The sequence below is a fragment of the Orycteropus afer genome, unplaced genomic scaffold (genome assembly GCF_000298275.1).
Source record: "Orycteropus afer afer isolate SDZICR_OR568_19922 unplaced genomic scaffold, OryAfe1.0 scaffold00368, whole genome shotgun sequence".
In the NCBI taxonomy this organism is placed as follows: domain Eukaryota; kingdom Metazoa; phylum Chordata; class Mammalia; order Tubulidentata; family Orycteropodidae; genus Orycteropus; species Orycteropus afer.
In genome coordinates, this window is record NW_006921955.1 from 2850133 (window position 1) to 2861948 (window position 11816).

Sequence of the window (11816 nt, forward strand, 5' to 3'; positions counted from 1 at the left end):
GTCTCACTCAGCAATGTGTGTCTCTTGCATCTCTTTCCCAGCAGCACGTGTCTCTTTCAGGGGCACGTGTCTCTTTCAGCATCACGTCTTCCTCCACCAGCAGTCAGAGAGAGTTCTGCCTCTAGGAGGCCTCCTTTTGGGCCCGGCAGTGTGGTCAAACTAGCCAATTATAGCATCAGAACTCTAAGCACCTGAGAGAGAGTGGGCCCCTCCCAGAACATTGTTTTGTGCCACTCCCAACAGAAATACTCCAGGTGGACAACTTGAGCAATCAGGACCTCCTCAGTTGCTCATAGAAAATCCCACCTTGGAGTTTACAAAGACTTATGGGTAGAAAAGCCACACTAAGTAATTTACTCACCACAATGAGAGTCCCAATGTCTCTACATCCTCACCATTTGTTGTTTTCTGTCTTGTTGAACTTTGCTACTAGTGCTGGAGAAAGATGGTATCTCATTGTTGTTTTGATTTGCATCTCTCTAATAGTTAATGATTGTGAGCATTTCTTCATATGTTTGTTGGCTGCTTGAATATCTTCCTTGGTGAAGTGTCTGTTCATGTCTTCTGCCCATTTTTTAAATTGGATTATTTGTCTTTTTGTTATTGAGGTGTTGTAGTTTTCTATAAATTCTAGAGATAAGTCCCTTGTCAGATATGTCATTGCCAAATATTTTTTCATTTTTTCCCAATCTGTAGGTTCTCTTTTGACTCTTTTGAAGAAGTCTTTGGAAGCACATAGAAATTTAATTTTAGAAGCTCCCAATCATCTGGTTTCTCTTCTGCTGTTTGTGCATTTTGGGTTATGCTTTATAGTCTGTTTATGCTATATATTCCCACCCACTGCTGTCGAGTCATATCCGACTCATGGCAACCCCTCCTTGGGTTTCCAAGGCAGTATCACTAAGGAAGTAGATTGCCCAACCTTCCTTCCAAGGAGTGGCTGGTGGGTTTGAACTGCCAGACTTCTGGTTAGCAGACATATGCCTTAGGCACTATGCTACCAGAGCTCCTATGCCATACATTAGGGCCCCTAAATTTGCCCCTTGTTTTTTCTTGTGGAACTCTATAGTTTTAGGTTTCACATTTAAGTCTTTGATCCATCTGGAGTTAGTTTTTGTGTATGGTGTGAGGTGCAGATCTTGTTTCATTTTTCTGCAAATGGATATCCAGTTTTGTCAGCACCATTTATTAAACAAACATTCTCTTCCCCCATTTAATGGATTTTGGCCCTTTGTTAAAGATCAGCTGACCATAGGTTGATGGATCTATTTCTGGGTTCTCAATTCTATTCCATTGGTCTATGTGTCTGTTATTATACCAGTGCCAAGCAGTTTTGACTACTGTGGCTTTATAGTAGGTTTTGAGATCTGGCAGTGTGAGCCCTCCTACTTTCTTCTTCTTCAATAGTGTTTTGACTCCAGCAACAAGTTTTAAAGGGAGAGTGTTCATGCCTGCTCTGTCTGGTTCACCTGGCTTCAGGTTCTTTCTATATCCAGGGTCTTGTATAGTGTCCAGAGAGTGCCTCTGTATGCACAAGCCCCCAGGGCTGCATTTGCACAGGAGTTCCCATGAGATGTGGGAGAGCAGGGGAGTGGACTAGGGATGACCTGCAGGCTGGCAGCTTCCCTGCCTGCCAGAAAGCCTCCTCCACATGACCTTCTCCTGGTGATAAAGGGTGTATTAGAGCTTAAATACAAAAACACTTGGCTTGTAGAAGTCACAATAGGAGGTGTTTGGTAGGAATGTGCCCTAACTCCATTTTGAGTATTGAATAAGTTCACACAGCATTTGAGTTCTTTCTGACCTTTAAAACAACATTTTGGCTATGATAGACAAGTTCTGGGACAAACCTAGGGAAGAGCAATTCGCCCTTAGGAAGAGTGGTTGAAAGTAGATTATGCTCACACAAGGGACTAGAGAACCTACCAGAAGTGTGTCTTTTTCTAATTTAAATTAAGGTTGGGGTCCTGGTCTTGTAGCCACTTGTAGCTATAACTGAGGCCTCATGGTCATGATTCATATCGGGACCACCACATAGCCAGGTGGTCAAGCCCCAGAGCCATCTTCAATTATGTACATTTCCTAATCATGGTCCTTTTTCCACTTCTGTGGTCCCACATGTGGCAGTGATGAATCATTCTGCAACCAATCATGATTTTGTGATGATTTCGTTTGTTTTCAATCACATATAATTAACTCATGATTCAGTAGACTCCATTTGGCTTCTGTACTGTGTACATGCTGATGGTTTCCCTCATCCTGGATGAGGCTTTGTCCTGTCTTTGTCCTGTCTAAGGCTTAATAAAAGGGTCTCTATAGAACGTGTTCAAATCTAGGGTCTTTTTCCCCCTAGCACAAGGGGCTCTGTAATTGTTGGAGGGCTAGCATTGTATTGAGTCACATCTGCCATGTACTAGCTGTAAGACTTTGGATGCCTTCATTTTTAAAATGATGTGTAAAGAAAATGGGACCCCATTGTGGGAAGTCCCGATACCTGGAATAGAAGAGCAAAGGGGTCTCAATCCTAGCCCCTCAATCACAACCTATCCCCCAGCCTGATCCTGGGATGAAAGATACAAAGGGGCCTTGTTACCTGAGCAGGTGCTGGAGGTGACATCTCACAACAGCCTCTGCTTTGTGACCCCTGCCCAGAGAACAGGGTTAGCCTTTTGTGCCTGTAACTGCACAGCCCAGGTGAGCCAGAGATGAAGGGTGATTGGGCCCATGCAACTATTCCAAGGCCTCATTAGGAGGGTGAGGGGATGGGCAAAAGGGCAGGTGGGCCTGTAAAGTCACAGTACAGTCTGGTCTTCTAATGGGTGATGTATGCTGTGTGGAGTATTTCTGTCAGCCCTTAGGGCAGGACAAGTATTTCTTGAGCAGCTCAGATTGCCAGTGGGGAGAACAGGAACATGTCCTTTCAGTTCTTTGTGAGTGTGTGCTAAAAGCATCAACTTGCTGATGCCAACAGGTATTTTGGCATTTTCTCATGAACCGGGAGCCTTCAAAGGTGATTGTGGCCTCTCTCCACCTCTGAAAGGCAAGGAGATTATTTCTACTTTACAAAGGAAGAATCCAAAGTTGAAAACATGGTATGACATGCCCAAGGTGGCCTAGGCTGCAGTAGCCTGGCCTGTGTTCTGGCCTCCTCCTGAGGAGGCTAGCATGTGTACTGAGAGGCCTACTGGTACTTGTCTGCTACAATGAGGGTGAGAAGGGGGAAGAGGAAGAGGAGGACAGTGAGCTAATAGTTGACGCTTGGTCAACAAGAACCCACAACAGTTGTATCCCTAGAGGCTAATCTAGAGCCTTTCCCTGTGGGTATAGCCTACCCAACTGCCAACCATTTCAGGGACATATTACATGCCCAGCAGGTGAGCCCAAGGGTCTGCATTTTTGTTAGGTTCTGCCTGAAAGCCAAGAACCTCAGCCTGCTCCGTATTTCCCAGGGACCAAACTCCAGGGATGACAAAGTGACAGGATCCAGGTAAGGGGAGGGAGACAGGCCCCACCCAAGAGAAGGGAGACCAGCCCCACTCAAGAGGCAGGAAGGAGGGAAAGCTGGGAATGACAAAGTGGCAGGATTCAGGTAAGGGGAGAGCAGAGAGGTTTCAAACAGCTAAGGGAGACAAACTTGTTTGTCAGTTTGTTGTACTGGGGTGGCTTACATGTTGCTGAGAGGCTTGAGGCTGTGCCACTGGTGTTTCGAATGCCAGCAGGGTTGCACATGGTAAACAGTTTCAATGCAGCTTACAGACTGAGACAGACTAGAAAGAAGGAAGAGATCACCCACTTCTCAAAAAATCAGCCAGGGAAAACCTTATGAGTAGTAGAGAAACACTGTCTGATACATTACTGGGCAACTTTACGAATAGCCCAGAAACATTGTCTGATACAGTGCAGGAAGACGAGCCTCTTAGGTTGGAAGGCACTCAAAATATGACTGGGAAAGAGCTGCCTCATCAGAGTAGAACCAACCTTAATGATATGGATAAAGTGAAGCTTTTGGGACCTCCATTTGCTAACGTGGCATAACTCAAATTGAGTAGAAACAGATGCAAACATCCATTAATAATTGGGACATGGAATGCACAAAGTATGAATCTAGGAAAACTGGAAGTTGTCAAAAATGAAGTGGAACATATAAAGATTGATATCCTAGGCATTAGTGACCTGAAATGGACCAGTTTTGGTCATTTTGAATCAGACAACCATATGATCTACTATGCTAGGAATGACAATTTGAAGAGGAATGGCATGTCATTCATTATCACAAAGGATGTTTCAAGATCTATATTGCAATGCAATACTGTTAGTAATAGGATAATATCCATATGCCTAAAAGGAAGACCAGTTAATACTACTATTATTCAAATTTACACACCAAACACCAAAGCCAACAATGGAGAAATTGAAGCTTTTTATCAACTCCTGCAGTCTGAAATTGACTGAACATGTAATCAAGATGTGTTAATTATCACTTATGACTGGAATGCAAAAGTTGGAAACAAAGAAGAATAATCAGTAGTTGGAAAATTTGGCCTTGGTAACAGAAATAACGCTGGAGATTGCATGATATGATTTTGCAAGACCAACAACTTATTCATTGCAAATACCATTTTTCAACAACAAAAATGGCAGCTATACACATGAACTTCACCAGATGGAGTACAAGGGAATCAGATTGACTACATCTGTGGCAAGAGGCAATGGAAAAACTCAGTATCTTTAGCCAAAACCAGGCCAGGAGATTGTGGAACAGACCATCAACTGCTCATAGGCAAGTTCAACTTGAAGTTAAAGACAATTAAAACAAGTCCACAAGAGCCAGAATATGAGCTTGAATGTATCCCTCCTGAATTTAGAGACCATCTAAAGAATAGATTTGGCACAGGGAGACAGCTCAGGGGGCAGGAGTGTATGGAGGGATGGACACTGGGAAGAGCTAACTATGGGGAGGAAGTGAGAGGGGAGCTGTTGCATTGTGGTAAACTGTGGTCCATGACATGAGACAAAGTATATGTGAACTGCTGTATGGAAAGTGAATTTGCTCTGTAAATCTTCACCCAAATCACAATAATAATAATAATAAAGAATAGATTTGATGCATTGAACACCAGTGACTGAAAACCAGAAGAGTTGTGGGATGACATCAAGAACATCATCCATTAAGAAAGCAAGAGGTCATTAAAAGGAAAAGAAGAAAAGATCAAAATGCATGTCAGAAGAGACTCTGAAACTTGTCCTTGAGTGGAGATTAGCTAACACGAATGGAAGAAATGACAAGACGCTGAACAGAAAATCTCAAAGAACAGCTTGAGAAGACAAAGCTGATTACTATAACAAAATGTGCAAAGACCTGGAGTTAGAAAACCAAAAGGGAAGAACATGCTCAACATTTCTCAAGCTGAAAGAACTGAGGAAAACATTTAAGCCTTGAGTTGCAATATTGAAAGTTTCTACTGGCAAAATACTGAATGATGCAGGAAGCATCAAAAGAAGATGGAAGGAATACACAGAGTCACTGTACCGAAAAGAACTGGTTGATCTTCATCCATATCAGTAGGTGGCATATGATCAAGAACCAATTGTACTGAAGGAAGAAGTTGAAGCTGCACTGAAAGAATTGGTGAAGAACAAGGCTTCAGGAATTGACAGAATATCCATTGAGATATTTCAACAAACAGATGCCTCGCTGGAAGCACTCACTCGGCTATGCCAAGAGATTTGGAAGACAGCTACCTGGCCAACTGACTGGAAGAGATCCATATTTGTACCCATTCCAAAGAAAGGTGATCCCACAGAATATGGAAATTATCAAACAATACCATTAATATCACATGCAAATAAAATCTTACTGAAGATAATTGAAAAATGGTTGCAACAATATATTGACAGAGAACATCCAGAAACGCAAGCTGGATTCAGAAGAGGATGTGGAATGAGGGATATTATTGCTGATGTCAGATGGATCTTGGCTGAAATCAAAGAATAACAGAAAGATGTTTACTTGTGTTGTATTGACTATCCAAAAGCGTTTGATTGTGTGGATCATAACAAATTATGGATAACATTGAGAAAAATGGAAATTCCAGAACACTTGACTGTACTCATGAGGAACCTGTACATAGACCAGGAGGCTGTCATTCGAACAGAACAAGGGGACACTGCATGGTTAAAAATCAAGAAGGGAGTGTGTCAGGGTTGTATCCTTTCACCATACTTATTCAATCTGTATGCTGAGCAAATAATCCGAGAAGATGGACTATATGAAGAAGAATGTGGCATCAAGATTGGAGGAAGACTCATGAACAATCTGCAATACGCAGTTGACACAATTTTGCTTGCTGAAAGTGAGGATGACTTGAAGTACTTACTGATGAAGATTGAAGAATACAGTCTGCAGGATGGATTACATATTAATATAAAGAAAACAAAAATTCTCACAACTGGACCTATAAGCAATATCACGATAAATGGAGAAAAGATTGAAGTTGTCAAAGACTTCACGTTGCTTGGTTCTACAATCAAAGCCAATGGCAGCAGCGGATAGGACATCAGACAACGTATAGCACTGGGCAAATCAGCTGCAAAGGACTTCTTTCAATTGCTGAAGAGCAAAGATGTCTCCTTGAGGACTAAGGTATGCCTGACTCAAGCCATGGTATTTTCACTTGCCTCATATGCGTATGAGAGCTGGACAATGAATGAGGAAGACCAAAGAAGAGTTGATGCTTTTGAGTTGTGGTGCTGGAGAAGAAAGCTGAAAGTACCATGGACTGCTAAATGAACTAACAAATCTGTCCTAGAGGAAGTGCAGCTGGAATGCTCCTTGGAAGTGAGAGTGGCCAGACGTTGTCTTACCTACTTTTGTCACATTGTCTGAAGGGACCATTCCCTGGAGAAAGATGTCATGCTTGGTAAGGTGGAGGGTCAACGAAAGAGGGGAGGGCCCTCAACGAGATGGATTGACACAGTGGCTGCGGCGATGGGCTCAAGTATAGCAAGGATCATGGAGCTGGCGTGGGACCGAGTGGTGTTTCATTCTGCTGCACATAGGGTCCATATGGGTCAGAGACAACTCGACAGCACCTAACAACAACAAAACTCCCACCAGGAAGGTTCACCAAGCTGGGAAGCCATTCCCAAGAAGGAAAGAGGAAGGCAGGCCAGGCTTGAGGAGGTGCTGTGCAATCATCCCTATTTCAAAGACAGGACAACAGAGACCCTGAGCAGAGAAGGACTTGCCAGATTTGGGTTGGAAGTAGAGAGCAAGAGGCAGGTCCAGGCCAGGTCAAGGATGACAATGGGTATGAGTCACATGAGGTAAATACTCATGCACTTACATGCCCAGCCTCACAGAGAGAAATAACTTTCCCAAGGTCACACAGAAGGCACAGCTGGCCTCAGAAAACCACTAAACCCCAGAATAAACAGGAAGTCTACCACAAGGGAAAGGCCTGAGTGAATTATGGCCTTCCATGTTCTGGAATGTTATTATGCTAAAAGGACGCAGAGGCAGACCAGCTAGTGGATGGGTTGCACCAGGCATTGTGGAGAGAGGACAGTGAGAGGTTTCCTTTGATAAAACTCTGGTCCATAGGATTGTTCCTGCTATTGGTGTGTCAGCCTTTCCTCTGGGCTTGGTTCTCTGAGGGCCAGGTTGTATTGGAAGGCACTTTGCACTTATGGGCATGTTAGCCCAGTAAAACCCTTGTCCATGGTGGCCACAACAGAAGGGACAAGGAAGTAGTCATACCCTACTAACTGTTTTCCTTTTCTTTCTCAGTTCTAGTCTCCTGCTTTTTAGTTTGGCAAATGGACTTCCAGAATAAAAATTGCATTTCCTAGCTTCCTCTGCAGTGAGATGTACCTATGTGACTAAATTTGAGCTGTGGAAAAGTGTGTGTGTGGCATCAGAGAAGAGCCCTTAAACTGAAGATGTGTACCATTCCTCATTACTTCTGTTCTGCTGGCTGGATTATGGATGTAATGGCTGGAGCTCCAGCAGCTATACTGGATCATGTGGAGATTTTGGGCATGGAAGCCTTGCATGGCAGAGCAATGACATAAGGAGCCTGTGCCCCCAATATTTGGAGCACAGACCCTTTGTCTATTCTCCATCTCCAGACTTCTTAAGTGTAAGTGCTCAAATAATTTCTTTTAAAGGAATCAGCACAAGGGTGGTTCCTATGAGGTAGAGGCTAAAGATATTCCAAGTGTCCAACTTTTCCAAAATGCTGTACCACTCTATCATCTCTAACATCAATTCCTTCTCCTCCTCTTAGTATTCTCACTCCTATCTTAGAGTTCCATATTTTGCTATAACATCTCACACAACTCACAATGTGGCAATTAAATGGCTTACGTGGTGTTTGAGGCTGGGATATTGGCAAGTTCCAAATCCATGGGTCAGGTACAAGTCTGGAGTATTCTCCTCACTCACATGGTTGCAAGGGCAGGCAAACCCAAATTAACAGATCAAACGACTGGGTGCTATCTCAAGTCCATGGGTGAGATATTGATGAACCAAATGCAGGAACCAGAGCAAGAGAGAACAAATTTTGCCAGAACATTCACATATATATCCTCAAGGAAACTAAGGATGGTGACTTGAGTCACACACTCCAGCAAGGCAGGATTCAGGACACACCCCGCCCTAATCCAAACCAAAAGAAACAAACAAACAAACAAAAAAAAACCCACCAAACTCACTGCTGACTCATAGCAACCCCTCCTTGGATTTCCAAGGTGGTATTTCTACAGAAGCAGATTGCCCAGTTTTTCATCGGAGAAGTGGCATGTGGGTGTGAACCACCAGCCTTCTGGTTAGCCGTCAAATGCCTTAGGCACTGTGCCACCAGAGCTCCCTTTCTTCCTTAGGACCTATGCAATCCCTAGTATCTTGTCCTTGGGTCTGAATTGGAGCTGACTTGACCACAACAGTTCTCCCTGTAGGTGGATTTTTCCTTCATTTGATTGCAGTATCAACTTGCTGTATCCCCCAGCCACCTGTTTGATAACCTGCCTTGTCAGTACCTGAAATTTACTTGTCTGCGGTTTTACATGTGCATTGTCTGCCCCTCACCCATACACAATATGGAGGCAGGGACATCTGACAGGACTGGGGATGGGTGGTAGGGGGTGAGGAGTGGTCATTGGGAGGGGCAGGCAACCTCTTTGCCTGCATCCCTTCAGAACAGGGCCTGGTGTGTAGCAGGGGCTCAGGAATCAGCTGCTACCCCTGCCCCAGACTAGTGTTCCCCAGTGAAACAGTGAAGCCCCAGGCAGTGTTGCCCTTCTGACCACCACCCTGCATGGTGCCTAAGTTATGTCCTGGCCATGCAGTGGCCACATCTTCCCTGCCCAGCCTCCAGACCTTCCTTAGCCCAGCCTGCTCTCAGCTCACCACTAATGGCCTTGATGCTGACTGTTTACTCAAAAAGATGGAATGCACCTCAGGGAAGCTTGTCTGTTGTGTGAAGGCGATAACTACCAAGGGTCAGGTCTAATTATGCCATCCACCCTTCTTCCCTCAAAACTCCAGACTGAGCCTGGCCTTATATGCTCAGCTTGCGTTTCTGTGAGTGGTTGGGCTAAGGACCCAACCCTAGGGGTTGTGACATCCCTGCGCAGCCTCTTCCTCTTCTGGAGTGCCTGTGATACTATGGGTGCTTCATAAACGCTGACCAGAGCTACCCAGATTGTGGGCTTGAGACAAATTTAGGAGAGGCCCGTGCACACACAAACTAGCATCCTCATCGTTCCTTTCTCCTTTTGCCAAGGTTCAGAGTGTTCCTCATTTTCCAAGTATGAAGGAGGGTACCTCCTCCAGGAAGACCCTGGCAGTGTTTACTTCTACCCCCCACACATACCCTACTTCTTCCTGATATCTAGCCCAGCCATCTAGAAATGGGGACGCTAGACCCACTGGGGTCCAGAAGACTCTTATCATTCCCACCTTAGCCTTGCTTGCTCCTAAAGATTCCACCCACTAAAGCACAAGAGGCTAAAGAGCTGACTGTCTCCTTTAGCACATAATAGTTTCCAGATACCTCTCTATGGAGATCTGTCAACAGCCTTGTGAGCTATTCCTCCCATATTATCCTTACCGAACACAAAGAACTGAAGATACCCACCATTGAGAGGCACAGTATGGAAGTAACCAATGTTGCGCCTAGACCTGTTGCTCATGGCTTAGTGTGCATTATATCACAGTGGGGTAATTATGTCTGGGTGCCAGTTGAATGCAAGAAGCAGAGCCATCCAGATCCCTGGGGTGTCCAGCCCCACTTTAAGTCAGGTCCAGCCAAGAGACCAGACCTATGTATGCTTGGCCAGCCTCTCAATGGGCAGCTGCCCGTAGATCTTGACACTGAGTTTTCCTGCACTTTGCAGGGACTGGAGCCTCTGGGCAGTACTCCACAGTGCCATGTTTCCTGTCCCTGGTTCTGAGAGAGTTGGACTGGCTCAGGGCCAGACCCCAGCAGGCCTGTTGCTGGACAGAGCCTAGGGCAGCATGCAGTCAACTCTGGATGAGGGCTTCTCACCAGTTGATGAGAACCTGGCCTACACAAAGGGGCATTTATTGTGGCTGGATGGTGTGTCTCCATCTAAGCAGAGGACAGAAATCGCCTTTCACAGAGTGCCAACAGGGCTGGGCTATTAGGCCCTGGAGGGTGTCAGCTTTCTAGCTACTTATCCAAGCTTTACAACTTGTCCATATTCACCAGTGAGTTACCCATCCTGTCCTGGAAGGGGGCTCCCTGACACTTCTGCTAAAACTGTAAGATATGTTGGGAGGAATGAAAGGAAGAGGGGAAGGAAGAAAGAAAAAGAAAAAAAAAAAAAAAAAAGGAAAGAGGAGAGGGAGAAAGAATAGAAATGAGGTTAATTCTCCATTGGGACACTTGTCTCAATGGTTTCCCATTACCTACAGAATTTATATCTCACCTGACATCCAGGGACTCTCACCATATGGTCTCACCTTCCTTACCTCAGTAAGGTGAGAGTAGAAAACCCAGGAAAGTGAATTAGTGTGTGTTTCTAAAAATGCCATATCCTTTCCAACTTGTATGGCTTTGCTTGTGTTATTTCTTCTGCCTACAATGTCCCTTTGAAATATGCATGACAAAGCAATCATTAGGTTCCATTTAATATTTTTAAATGATTTTAAAACTTTTAATGTGCTAAAACCAATGGTGATAATGTTTTGGAGAGGTTAAAAAGTAGCTCAGTTACTAGCAACCAAACTAACAAAACTCACTGCTATTGCATCAATTCTAACTCAATCCCCATTGGATTTCTAAGGCTGTAAATCTTTATGGAAGCAGACTGTTTCATCTTCCTTCCATGGAACGGCTGGTAGGTTAGCAGCTAAATGCCTTAACCACTACACCACTAGAGCTCCTTAGTTATTAGTAGCAGAGATTTAAAATTTAAAGGCTTAACTACTATGACATTTTTCTCTTATAGGAAAGCAGCCTGGAGATAGGCAGTCTAAGGCTGAATGGCACCTCCATAATATTATTGAGGATTTTTTTTCTCTGCCTTGCATAGTGTGTGCAGCTTCTACCCTCAAAGGAGCCTCATGGTCCAAGATGGCTGCTGGAGATCCAACCATTACAGCAAGATGCATGAATAAGAGGCAAAAGAGGTTAATTCCAAGTTATCTGCCCATCTTAAGGAGCTTTCTAGATGACCCACTATAAAACTGGGGTGGGCAAAGCAATCTATACATTCAATGCAATCCCAATCCAGATCCCATCAACATTCTTTAGGGATATGGAAAAAATGATCACTAACTTTATATGGAA